Raw genomic sequence first — 12,606 nt, 5'->3', positions numbered from 1 at the left:
TGTCAACTGCTCTCAGATTCCTAGTGAGATTCCATGTTAGTCAGAGCTTTATGGGCCATTCCTAGAAGACTTGATTTAAATCATTTTATAGAGATTTGGCTTAATGATTGCTTTCTAATGTGGAGCTCATACCTGTTTGGAGAATCCCACACTAGAATAAAGCAATCTCTGTCCCCACCCCCTGCTCCCTCAGTTACCTGCAGCACAGCAAGTGACTCTGCTCTCCCTTCAGCCCAACACCCTGTTCCTCTTTCAGGCATTTAAGTGGAGTCTTTATCCTTGCATTTTGCCCAATGTCTCCGAGTCAATTTTTCACCCTTCCTGCAACCCCAAAACCATTCATGGGTCCCAAGACTTAAGGACAAGCAGGAAACAGATGAAGGAGTTCTCAGCAGAGAGCAGGTGGATCACTCTGCCTCCTGTATATTCCTGGGAATCAGCCTTTTATCCGTTTGCTTTCCCTAGATGTTCTGAGGAGTGAGCTGGATTTTTCTTTATAATTTGTGCTTTCTTTTCATGACAATAGCATGTAATGCTCATTTTTTAGGATGTAAATCCTTTTCTCAGTCACAGTTTGAGTACAATGAACACCATTCCTGTTATCTTTTGAATCAGGATCCCATTACATTTCTGGGCTTCCATGTCTGCTGACTTACCTGGCCCCATTCTGACACTTCAGAAATTAAGTCAGGAGTATTGCATAAGGGGACTAATTCCCCTGGCATTAACTAGTCATTTAAGAAAAGGATATAAGTGGATAAAGTGTCAGGCCTCCTGGGTCTCAAATTCACAAGAAAGATTCTTCAGTATATAATATTCAAATAACTGTTGGTAAGATCAGAACTATCCAGCTAAGTATTTATATTCATAGGTATATGTGTGTATTTCAGGATTTCTAGAAGAAAGGTATAATCTCCTCTTTCTGAAATACAAAACAAGGTTAGTATTGACTTCCTGTTTGAGATCCCTGACCTGTTCCTTCCAGTGGCTGCTCCCATTGCATGGATTAAGGGCTCTCTAGTCTGTTTACCTTTTCCTATTTCTGCCTCTCACTCAGGACTTCTTGCCTGGCTGCTCCCTACAGCAGACAACTACTGTCCTGCTCAGCACGAGGCAAGGTTGTGCCAAAAGCAGCAAGCCACGACTGTCAAAAGTGATCTCCAGTTCTTGCAGACAGAATCCCAGTTCCATCTGCATCATCTGGAACAGCTTCAAGCTACCCTGACACAGAAAAGGTGAGAGGAAAGTTGCAAGACTTGCTAAAAGTTCCCAGGGACTGGGATTTGAGAGGACTTAGCCAAGGTGCCATGCAGGCATGTAATGTTCACTATACATCATCTCACTGGGGTTTTAAGCAACTCGGCTCATACGCACACAGCTTCCATTTTACATGAGTCTCCATGTTTGCTCAGTGGTGAAAGCTACTGACCACTGAAAAATTATTTCCATGATCCAAACAGTAACCTGGAAACATAATTGCCAGGAGCAAGGAGAAAATATGAGGCACAGAAAGTTAACAGGAGTTTAAGGTCAGTTGAATACATATGTCCTATGCATGCTTAACTTCACTCAGAGATCTAACATAAACCATAAATTAAGTCTAGGTGTAAGTGCTTGTAAGATGAAATCTTGATATAAGAAAACCATTTAGCATCAATAATTTCACCATAGAGAGGCTACAAAGAGAAAATACATTTAAAAAAAGCCTTTTCACAATTGCTCTTTTTCTGGAGAAAGTTTCAAATTTCAAAGCATAACATCCTAGCAACCATTTCTGTGATAAATGAGATCACATGAAAAATAAGTGCAAACTGATAATTTCTAAATTAACTGATACTCAAGAGCTTGTAATCTATCTGTCATCTTCACAGAGCAAAACTACATGCAATTTTCATTGTTTATGCTCAACTCTTTAATTTCTTTTTTACTCTCTAGTATGCTAAAAATTGTGCCAAGGGCCATAAATTCTCACTAACTTCAAAAATTAGTTAAAAGCTCCAGGAAGAATTGGCCTCTATGGCACTGTAAGTATTCAAGCAAAGCATCTTGTGAAGCTGTGTTAGAGAAAACCAGCTTAGCTCCACCCTCCCCAATTTTTTACATCTCCTTAAATTCATTCCAGACTGCAATTAGATTTGTAGTGTCTTTAATCCTGTGTGTGGTCCCATTATAAGCAGTGAACGGGGAAGAACAGAACAAAATGAAGAAAACTGGAAAAATACATTACTGTTCTGCAGATTTGAAGACTTGATCCCACTGAAGTTAAAATCAATCCCAGCTTAGTAAAGGCCCAGATTCTCCCTCCTAGTCCCATTCAGCCCTGTAAATGTTAGTGATAGGTTGATTTTACTCTGCTCCAGAGAACAAAGATTCATGTCTTAAGCCTACTTAAGCTCAGCTCTCTAATTTTGGTTCACAGTGAAAGGAGGCAAGCAGAGAATCACAGAATATGCTGTGTTGGAAGGGGCCTATAAGGATCATGGAATCCAACTCCTGGCCCTGCACAGAACCACCCCCAAAAGTCACACCATGTGCCCAAGAGCATTGTCAAGTGCTTCTCAAATTCTGTCAGGCTGGTGCTGTGACCACGGCCCTGGGGAGCCTGTTCAGTGCCCAAACACCCCCTGGGTGAAGGAGCTTTATCTAATATCCAACCTAAACCTCCCTGACACAACTTGAGGCCACTACCTCAAGTCCTCGCACTGATCACCACAGAGAAGAGATCAGTGTCTGCCCTTCCTCTTCCCTCATGAGGAAGTTTTAGACTGTGATGAGATCTCATCTCCATCTCCTCCAGGCTGAAGAGACCAAATTCCTTTAGCTGCTCCTCATATGGCTTTCCCTCAAGGCCTTCACCTTCCTGTGCTCCTCCTTTGGACACTCTCCCATAGCTTTGTATCTTTCTTATATTTTGGTACACAAAACTGCCCCCAGCCCTGGAGGTGAGGCTGTCCCAGCTCAGTGCAGAGCAGGACAATCCCCTCCCTTGCCTGGCTGGGGATGGTGTGCCTGATGCTGATGCACCCCAAGACAGGGTCAGCCTTCCTGGCTGCCAGGACACTGCTGACTAAAATTCAACTTGTCAGCAACTAGAACCCGCAGATCCCTTTCTGTGGTGCTGCTTTCCAGTATCTCATTCCCCAGTCTGTCCGTACATCCAGGGTTGCCCCATCCCAAGTGCAGAATGTGTCACTTTTCCTTACCTCTGCTCCTGCTCTTTCCCTTCCTCCTCCCTACCTGGTGGTGCTGCTCATTAGATCTTTCAGGAGAAAGTGCACAGCTGGGCTGTTTTCTGCCCTGTGAGGGAATTGAATTGACAGCTGGGGAGTTCCAGTGGGCTCTCATGCTGGTACAGGTTAAGCAGCAGGTGAACATTATTGAAAGACGATGAAAAAAGAGGAAAGGAACAGGATCTTTCAGGCAGTGGCAAAGCTCAATAATCAGCTTATCAAACCTACCAGCTTCCCTAAAGTTTAGGTAGAATGATTGGAGTTATTTGCTCAGAGGCATCTCTGTGTCTCAGGCATAGTCTTCACTACTGTGTTTTGGCAGAAGGGTTACAGTGAAACAGAGATATCTTTATTTATAAATGTTAATTATACAGCAAGTTGCTTGACAAGAGGATACAGGAAAGCATTTGAAGACCAAAGTCTTATTAATATACTGGTTCCTGCTTAAACAGCAAATTTGAATGTCATGAGGAAGAAATCAATCAGCAAATTCTCTGCTTCTCCCTGTCTACAATTATTTGCTGACATAATCTCCTTGAAGCAGTTATTCAGAGATAAGAGATTTATGGATTTTGTAGCCAGTTTGATTGCTCAGACTCACTGGTTACTGCTGAGAAATGGATAAAAATCAGTGGTAATCAAAAAGTGCCCAGATTGGCTGCAAGAACCCAGAACAAAGTGAAATGCCTTATCACCTCTGACAGCATCTGTGTTCCTTTTCACTTTAATTATTTTATTTTGTGATGCTGCACATAATTTCTCTGGCATCTTGTTGGTCCCCCTCTTCTTCACACTTCAGGTTAAAAAATTTGAACTTGCCTTCTCAGGTCTTCCTACTAGCCTTTTCTAATCTCTGTATTTATGTTGTCTCTCAAGATCATTCTCTTATTTTAACACAGTGAATAATCTCTTTGCATAGGTGATCTCGATTCTTCTTATTGTCTTTTGGTAACATTTTCTGAGTTTATCATATGATGAAGGCATTTGCTCAAATACTCTTCTACTTTCTCATGCACTTCTGTTGCAAGCAGAGCTCTTCACTGCTTTGCACCTGCAGAAGAGCACTGTAGTGCAAAGTAGAGCTTTAAGAGCTCTAAGTGCACAATAGGATTTTTCTTGCAGTCTTTTCTAGCTGCATATATTCAGATGATAATGTTATCAAAATGACCAGTGGGAGTGGAAAGAATGAGAATACCAGTGTCATTGACTCTGTCCTAGCCACTCCCTGCTGGCTCAAATGCTGTCTGCAATGAGGGTGTCCCAATTCCTCACCAACTGTTGTGTGTATGGGAACACCTGCCCCACACCAGGCCTGGGCCCTCCTCCCTTGGCACCGGGTCAGAAGAGCTCCCATAAGGAGGAGGTGGGGAGAGACAGAGCAAGAGGTAAGAGTACCAGTTTGGGGGCTACTGCCAAGGGGAAAGATCAATCCCTCAGCCAGAGCTCCAGAGTAAGGGCAGGATGTATCCTAAATAGTGGCCTTGCAGTGGGAATGTATGATGCTTGCAAGCCAGCCATGGGGTTGTTTGAACAAGAGCAACAAATATGAAGGAAAGAATCATTTGGTAAGGGCATTTTGCATGGGGAAGAGAAGCATTTACAAATGGTTTTAATTGTGATATTTAACATTCTGCATTTTGTTTGTTTTTGAAGTTAATTGTTCTAGATTCAGTAAACCCCAAATGTAGAATTGAAATGTCATAGTCCTCCAGGTCCTGTCACAAGTTCTTTCCTATTCTTCTGTGTAAACTAAGTAATTTCATTGCCATGTTCCCTTTTCACTTTAGCCTGACCTTTCCAAGACTAGTGGTGTGCTTACTTTTTTCTCCTGTTTTACACCATAAGTGGACTCAATTCAGTCCAAATGTGAAAGAAGCCAAGGTCACCCAAGAATTCATGACACTCATCCCCAAGAGCTGTTTTTTATAGAGTTGCTTCTCAGAAGCAGAGTCAGTTTCAAATAAACTCACTTTAGGAAGATGCAACAGAAAAATACAATTAGACTCCTTATTCCACAAACACTCATCTTCCAGTTCACCCCCTAAACTGTGTTTGATTCTGTCTCCTTATCTTTGGCTGCCTTTCTTCCTTTTCACTGTGCATATGATAAGGAACATCCTCTCTTTCTTTGGCAAAGGGGTTGCTTTGCAGAGACCACTCAGACTTTTGCTTGACTATCCCAGTATCTTCTGGGTTTAGTGATCCTCTGATGCTCCTTTGCACAATGGAAACAAATGAAAGTCTCCTACAAACAAATTTTGTCACTTCTATTGTGTCCATTACACCAGGATGTAATGCTCTCAGGTACGCACAGCTGTTTGTGCAGTCCTGTAGATGATTTAGTCTGTGCTGGTGCAGATGGGGAGCCTGCCACCAGCAGGCTTGACAAACAAACTCTGTAGTTTTGCACCAATTTTTCCAGGTGCCAATCATTTCAGACATTCTGGTCATTAAATTTTTGTTCATCCCAGAACAGTAAGCATCCATGCAAACATAAAACTAAACCATATCATGGCCTCCACTGAGTTCAGAGGATATGTGGATGCTTTAGGCACAAAGGAACAAGAACTTGATTTTTTCCTTTCAAAAGGCTTTGTACTGATCGATATTTGTTTACCAGAGCTCTTCCGTTAGCAAGGAGAGTTAAGACTACCACATTTCACAGAAATGTTGACTAAATGCTCAACTGTGCCTCTCAAACCACCCATAGGTTTAACTAACCCCATCAAGGCCAGACATTATTATATATGCCAGAGTATTTAACAGTTCATTGAGTTTGTTGCAGTCTCTTGGTGCTGGCAGAATATACAATGAACCAGCTCAGAAATGTGTCACCCGGGGCACTCCACATATTGTGAATGTATAGGAGAAATTACTGTACAAGTGAAGATGCAAGACATGCTATTTTGTTGTTCTTATGCATAGGCAGGAAAAGATAACAATACACTTCCTAACTTGTCTATCTGATTATAACACTACAGCTTCTCTCACAAGTCCAGCTGCCTCAGCATGATTGCTGCAGAGCAAGATAACAGCAACCACTGTGGCACAGGAGTTACCTTAGAAATACCTTTAAGTACATTACATCTTTTAAGCACTGACTTTTGACAACCTACTCAACATGTATTTCTGAAAGTAAAGCTGTAAATTAGATTTAACCATTTTTACATCTTACAAAGCCAGGTGGCCTGAATAAATTGAGTGAGGGAGGCCACACAGAACATCTGCACTGCAGCTGGCATGAGCCTGATGAGTTCTTTGTGTCTGCCCCATGCAGAGTCACTACACTGCCTCTCAGTTCTGGCCCCATGGCTGCACAGCTTGCTCAAAACATGCCTGATGGGCTTGAAAGCTGAAAGTGGGGAGGGATGTCATGTGGAACTGCTGCGGTACAGCTGGGAGAAGGCTGAACATCACACTGCCAGTGGGTGATCTTGACCACTTTGATCAAACAGGTCGTGTATAAAACTAGCATTCCAGGCAAAGGTCTGTTGAAAAACCAAGGTTTAAGGAAGATATTGCTCAGGTCTGAGAGACCTAAAATGTTTTGCTGTCATTTCTCAGTATTTCACACAATCTGAATTGTCTAGAGGGGCTGAAAAGCAAATAAAAGCATTTTTGTTCTTTGTCTCATTACTGGTTTGTTGGAGCCTGTTTCTTTTGTGGATTGTTTTGTTATATTTTTTTATTACGGAGTTAGCTTCTAGGACTAGAAGTAGATGTACTTAGGATTTGATTTTGAAAAAAATTAAAACATCAGCAAAATATAACCAAATCTGAATTGCTCTGAAATACAGTATGAAGTAGCTAAATAGCCCCCTAATACACTTTTAAAGTTAATCACTGTTTCTATATAACTATTTTTTGATGAAATTTTAAAACTAAAGCATAATAAAGAGACTCTTTGCTTTGGAAAATAATGTACAACCAGGTAACCAGGTAGTGCCAAGCCTGAAAATTAATAAAATGTCTATAAGGCTGATAATTAATTCACTTTATAAGAGTCTTTGGAGAGAGAATTACAGAGAATATCTGGGATTGATTTAAAATCACACTATCATTTTCTAAATAGGAAAATCAGGTTACAATTTTATGATGTGCTGGTGTAATTAGGAACAATATGTTATGATGTCTCTTTCCTTCATGAGTTTAAATATGACTGCTTAAGATTCAAGCAATAGGGAAGCAGAAAACTTAGAATCTTTTGTATTATAAGGCCTGTCAGCCTCCAGAGAGAGACATTTCCAGTACATTCCTTTCACTCTCTTAACAGAAGTCTTTAAGTAAACAGCTGTGTGTGAGTGTTTGGAAAGCACTTTCAAAGTGAAAAGTACTTCAGCACTGGAAAATCTTGAACATTTATGCACACAATAAAAACATCTTAAAGTTGGATTTTCATATCTTTTCTTTTTTTGAGAATTGTCTTTCATTTCCTTGTCCTGGGCTAAAACTTCACTGAGATGTTTTCCCAGTATGTATTTTAGATTGTATTTATGTCTTACAAGGGCAACCAACAATGTGATAGAAGAGATGGGCAGAACTGTTCTGATGTGACACTCTCAAAGGTAATCATTACTTCTGAAATCATCACTTCTGTGTGCAAAAGCATGTAAACTGTAAGTTTTTGTCTAAGAAAATTTCTGCTCTGGTTTAAAATGATTAATACATAATTTAGATTTTTTTAAGGCAATATTAAAGTAACTCCTGCCTTAAGTTGTGCTTATTCTTCAGTTCCTTAGCCATTCCAATAGTAGTAAGCTACCAGCAAGATCCCTGGCATGTATGGGATGCCTTCCTAAATTAAAATAAGGGGTTTGTCAACACTACTGAACTGTTTTGTTTTCCAGGTCTGACTAAGGAACACATTTTTTATGGCCAGTTCATTCAACTATTGGCTAATGCTTCAATCTACAGAATCTGCTTTCTTTAAAAGCCTGAGATTAATCTAGCCCCAAATAAAGTGACACAGAGATTAAACACACCTTTAAATAATTTAGATCAAGAAGAGCATATCCAACTGAATTCATCACAGCAGATGACACTCTAGCTTGTCATCTTTTCATGCAAGCTACATAACTGAACATTTATTAGAACAATTTTTAAATATGATGAGCACTTATTTTTACACATCAACCCCTAATAACAATGAAATTTTAATCTTATTGAAATAAAAGATAACAGAGCTGTAAACAAAATTTCTTTTATTATCACAGGATAATCGATCTTTCTATATCTAACAAAGAAGGGTTCCCTAATTCCATAGCACTTCCCTGACTGACCCCTTCCAGCACTTAACTACACTCACACTTGAAAAGTTTATCTAAACATCTATCCCACATGTCCTTTTCTGAAAACAATGCATAAAACTTGATTTGAAATTAAAAGGCTAAAATTCTGAAGGCAGAAAAAGCATAAAATTATCTTCACATTGCTCCCTATTTCTGTTTCACTAATCCTCATGATTGCAAATACAGTATAACTATTATTTACTCTTTGAGGAAAAAAGCCTTATACCTGTTGTTATTACATTGCAAGGATTCTACTGTCATTATATTGCAAAGGTTCCATATTGCAAGAGTCCTGTACCTCCTTGATGTTTCCCTAAGGCAGCTCCTCTAGGCGCTGACTCTTCCTTCTTCTCACAGCAGCCAACTGACTCCACTTAACCAACCAACCCACTCTTTTATAACATTCTTCTCATTGGCTACAGCTGTGCCCTGTTAAAGTCAGGCCTGTTCCCAATCTCTAATAATTAGCTCAGCTGCAACTCCTTAAGGGGTAAGATTACTTCCTATACTACCTTTATTTTCTTATATTGTATCCCCCTATATATACCACCTTAAATAAGAAAACCAAGTTAGCTGTCAACTACCTAACTAAATCTGTTCAGCAACATGGATTCCTCAAAAATTTGATATTTTTAAAGAAAGATATAAAAATTGTAGCTGAACAACTGCATCTAATTGTTCTCTTTAACTTGAATAAAACTTTTTTAATTGGCAGTAGCCAGTTTCATAGATGTGAGCAGAAACCTTTGATTCAATGACTATAACATTACTTAATAAGTTTTCAGAAAGGAATAGAGCTGCCACAATGCACAGTAATCATAAAGTAAGGTACAAGGCACAAATAGGTATTAGGTCTTTAAAAATATTAACACAGTTGTGGATCCTAACATTGTTCATCATTTTCTACTGCTTTGGGTAGATTTCTTGTACAGTCACAAGGCAAGTATTTCTCTATTCTAGCTGGAATACGCTAGGGTTTTTCTTTTCAACACCTTCAGGATTTTTTTTGAGGACTGAATAAGGGAATTATTCTTATTCCTATAAAAAGAGAACAGTTAGCATGCAGTTAAAGTAATGTTTATAATCAAGACTTTATATCTATAATGAACTAACGTAGGAAATTACTGGGGGTTTTAAAATATAAGACCTATGGAAGGACAAGCCTGAAAGTAGTAGTCATGCAACCTGTTGTCAACTTCTGCATGCTCAAATAGCTCTGAAATACAAGATTTATCTAGAGGAAAAAGCTGCTTGCTTTTGTCTTTATTGAGTATTATATGAGTATAAAAGCAAGATACACATTTGAAAGTTCTAAGAGGAACATTACTGTAAATTGGCATAGATACACTGAAGTGTGACATTTTTCTCCTTTTAGTTACATTGTTCTCAGAGCATTTTAGTCAAATCAGCGAGGAGTAACAAAATTGAAGGGACTATGTTCATATGGTGTGGCCTAACTTTATTCATGTATACCCTGAAGAGTGTGTAAAAACTGAAGTCTTATTCCTCTTGCAATTCTGCTTCTTAGAGATTTTAGTCTAAAAAAATTGAACACTCTGCTGTCAAGGTAAAGGCTGTCTCTCTTGAAGAAGAAAAATGTATGGCCCAGACATTCCAGCAGAATGAGGAGGGAGATGAAAAAATTTGCCAAGAAAAGCCAACTCACAATGGAAAGTACCTCCCTGGTGAGGCAAAAAAGAAAAGTGAAACAAACCTCAGAATTTCTGACCTTTACTGTGTGTCAATAACATGTTGCTAAGTTTGGTAAAAAGAATGCAAATTATCCCTTCCTATCCAGAGAGACAAACTAGTGGGATTTTCAGATTAGTATCCATTAATGCATTTTCTCTCCCTTTTTCATTTCAGATCTAGAATAAAGAAAAGTTACAGCTCCCCAGTGCATACAGACAATATTCCTTTACAAGGAATAGACAGTGTTTTGTTCCGAGTGCTTAGCACATTGGTTCTCAGTTTGTGGTACTACAAATACCCCTCATCCTAAAAGTTCATCCAAATGCTAGAACACTGACATGAAACTAAAAGAAACTGCACTGCCTAATGCTGAAAGTCGCCTAACAGTGTCTGGTATCAAATAGCTTTTGAGTGCCAGAGGATTTTAGAACTGTCCGAGGCAAGCTGGAATACTTTCCTCAAACACTTTTGACCCCTACTGATCAGTCTTCAGTGAGTTTCTGATCCAGGGAACTTAGCTATATATCCCATTTTGTAATGTAGGCATGCCACATGTGAAAAAATGTTGCTCATTTTTTCATTTTGGACTGGCTACCTCCATACCACTGCTTCTATCAAAACACACACCTTTTCACATCACTTCTTATTTTACAATCCCTATTATATTCTCATGGAGCTGCCTCTTTCCCATCCAGAAGAGTCTCAGACAATTAATCTGTTCCTCAGCTATGTTGTCATGATACAGCTTTGACCCTCCAATTGGAGCCTTTTCCTGGCTTTGCTGTCTTTTTGTAACAGAGCAGACCAGAATTTTGCGCTACGTTGACCTAACTGCAATTCAATTTACACAGTGTAAAATTGTTTTCTGTTTTGTTTTTTATCTCCTACTGAGTCATTCTCAGCACTTTTGTGACCTGCTGCTGAACAGTGAGCTGAGGTTTCCATAAAAATACTAGGTAACTTCCAAATCACTTTCCTACATAGTAATCCCTACTTCAGAGGACTCAGCTGCAGGTAAAGTGAAATCTAAGTATTCTTTTATATTTTATATTTACATTGTTTTAGCAAAGTGTTTAAATACATTTTCCACTTTATCAGTCTGTCATGACATTAGTCTGATGCTTTTAGCACTTTCCATTCTTGGGGTTTTTTTCAGAAAACAACATACCTGCAAATATCATGTTCCCATTTAGGCCTCTTTAACTGACCTCTTCTGTAACTCTTGAGCAGCAGAGTCCTGCTCTTCTTCAGCAGTGTGTATTGAGGATATTGCTAATTTATTCCTTTACTCTTAATTATTCAATTTTCTAAATAGCGGTGTGGATGTCCCAATCAACGGATGGCTACTCTTTGACCAGTGCATCACTGATTTTAAAGAAGATTTAATGAGAGACTTTGCACCTGTACTTGTTTACCTAGGGAAGTGTCCAGCAGCATTACTGACCACGAGGCATGAACTCTCTCTGTATGTAACTGCTCACACTGCTCAGAGCTCTTACAGTCTGATCTCCTCCTGACCTGTAAGCTTCTTTTACAGGCTTCCTATTTAGATAACAAATGTACAAGTTTTATTGTTCTACATTTTTGACTTAGGTATTGCATTTTTTTTCACATATGTCCATTTCTGTTTTCTTGACACAAAAATACTAATTTACTAACAAGGACAAGTTTTTTATTCTTTTGAGGTCTCTAATTTCTCAATGAAAAAAAAAATTACATTTCCCAATGAAACAGGGATCCAATATTCACAGTAAAATTTGAAATTTATTTTGGATTTTTAATTTTGGTACCATCTTAAGTATGGTTACCAAAGGAGTGAGAGATTTTGCTGTACACAGTCTTGATTCTCAAAGGACTTAGTTCTTAGCTCTTGGGGCAGACATTCAGTTTAAGGAGAGCCTAGATTACTGGTTGCTTATTTAATTTCAATTTATAGCATGGCACCAGTTTTCCACAAAACAAACACTTGGTTATCTCCACTGTCTCAACAGCCTCACTTAAAACCAGATATTCTAGTCTTCAAGTGTTTTTTTTATACTGAGGTTTCCACAGAAATATATACACAGTGGGTGGAGTTCCCAGTTTCAAGGGAACCTTAGTTAACTGCTTCTTGCTGTTTATTTTCATGAACTTCCATACTATTCTTTTGCCAAAGTCTATTTATCATCCATAATCACATTTCCCTTCTTTCACATCTACTTTTTCTGAGTTCATGGACTTTAAATGCCTACTTTTTTAATTTTGAAAAAATGTGGTGTGACAGAAGCCTGGTTTCATTCTCTGCACATACTCTTATTCCTAATGGACCTATCTGGTTTTATTCCCTTGACACTATTTGCACTGTCATGCAATGGAACTGCTTCCCTCTCTCCCTCTCTTCTCTTCATGGGTCTGGA

Source organism: Melospiza georgiana, chromosome 4 (genome assembly GCF_028018845.1).
Source record: "Melospiza georgiana isolate bMelGeo1 chromosome 4, bMelGeo1.pri, whole genome shotgun sequence".
Lineage (NCBI taxonomy): Eukaryota > Metazoa > Chordata > Aves > Passeriformes > Passerellidae > Melospiza > Melospiza georgiana.
Note: the sequence above shows the minus strand (reverse complement) of the source record.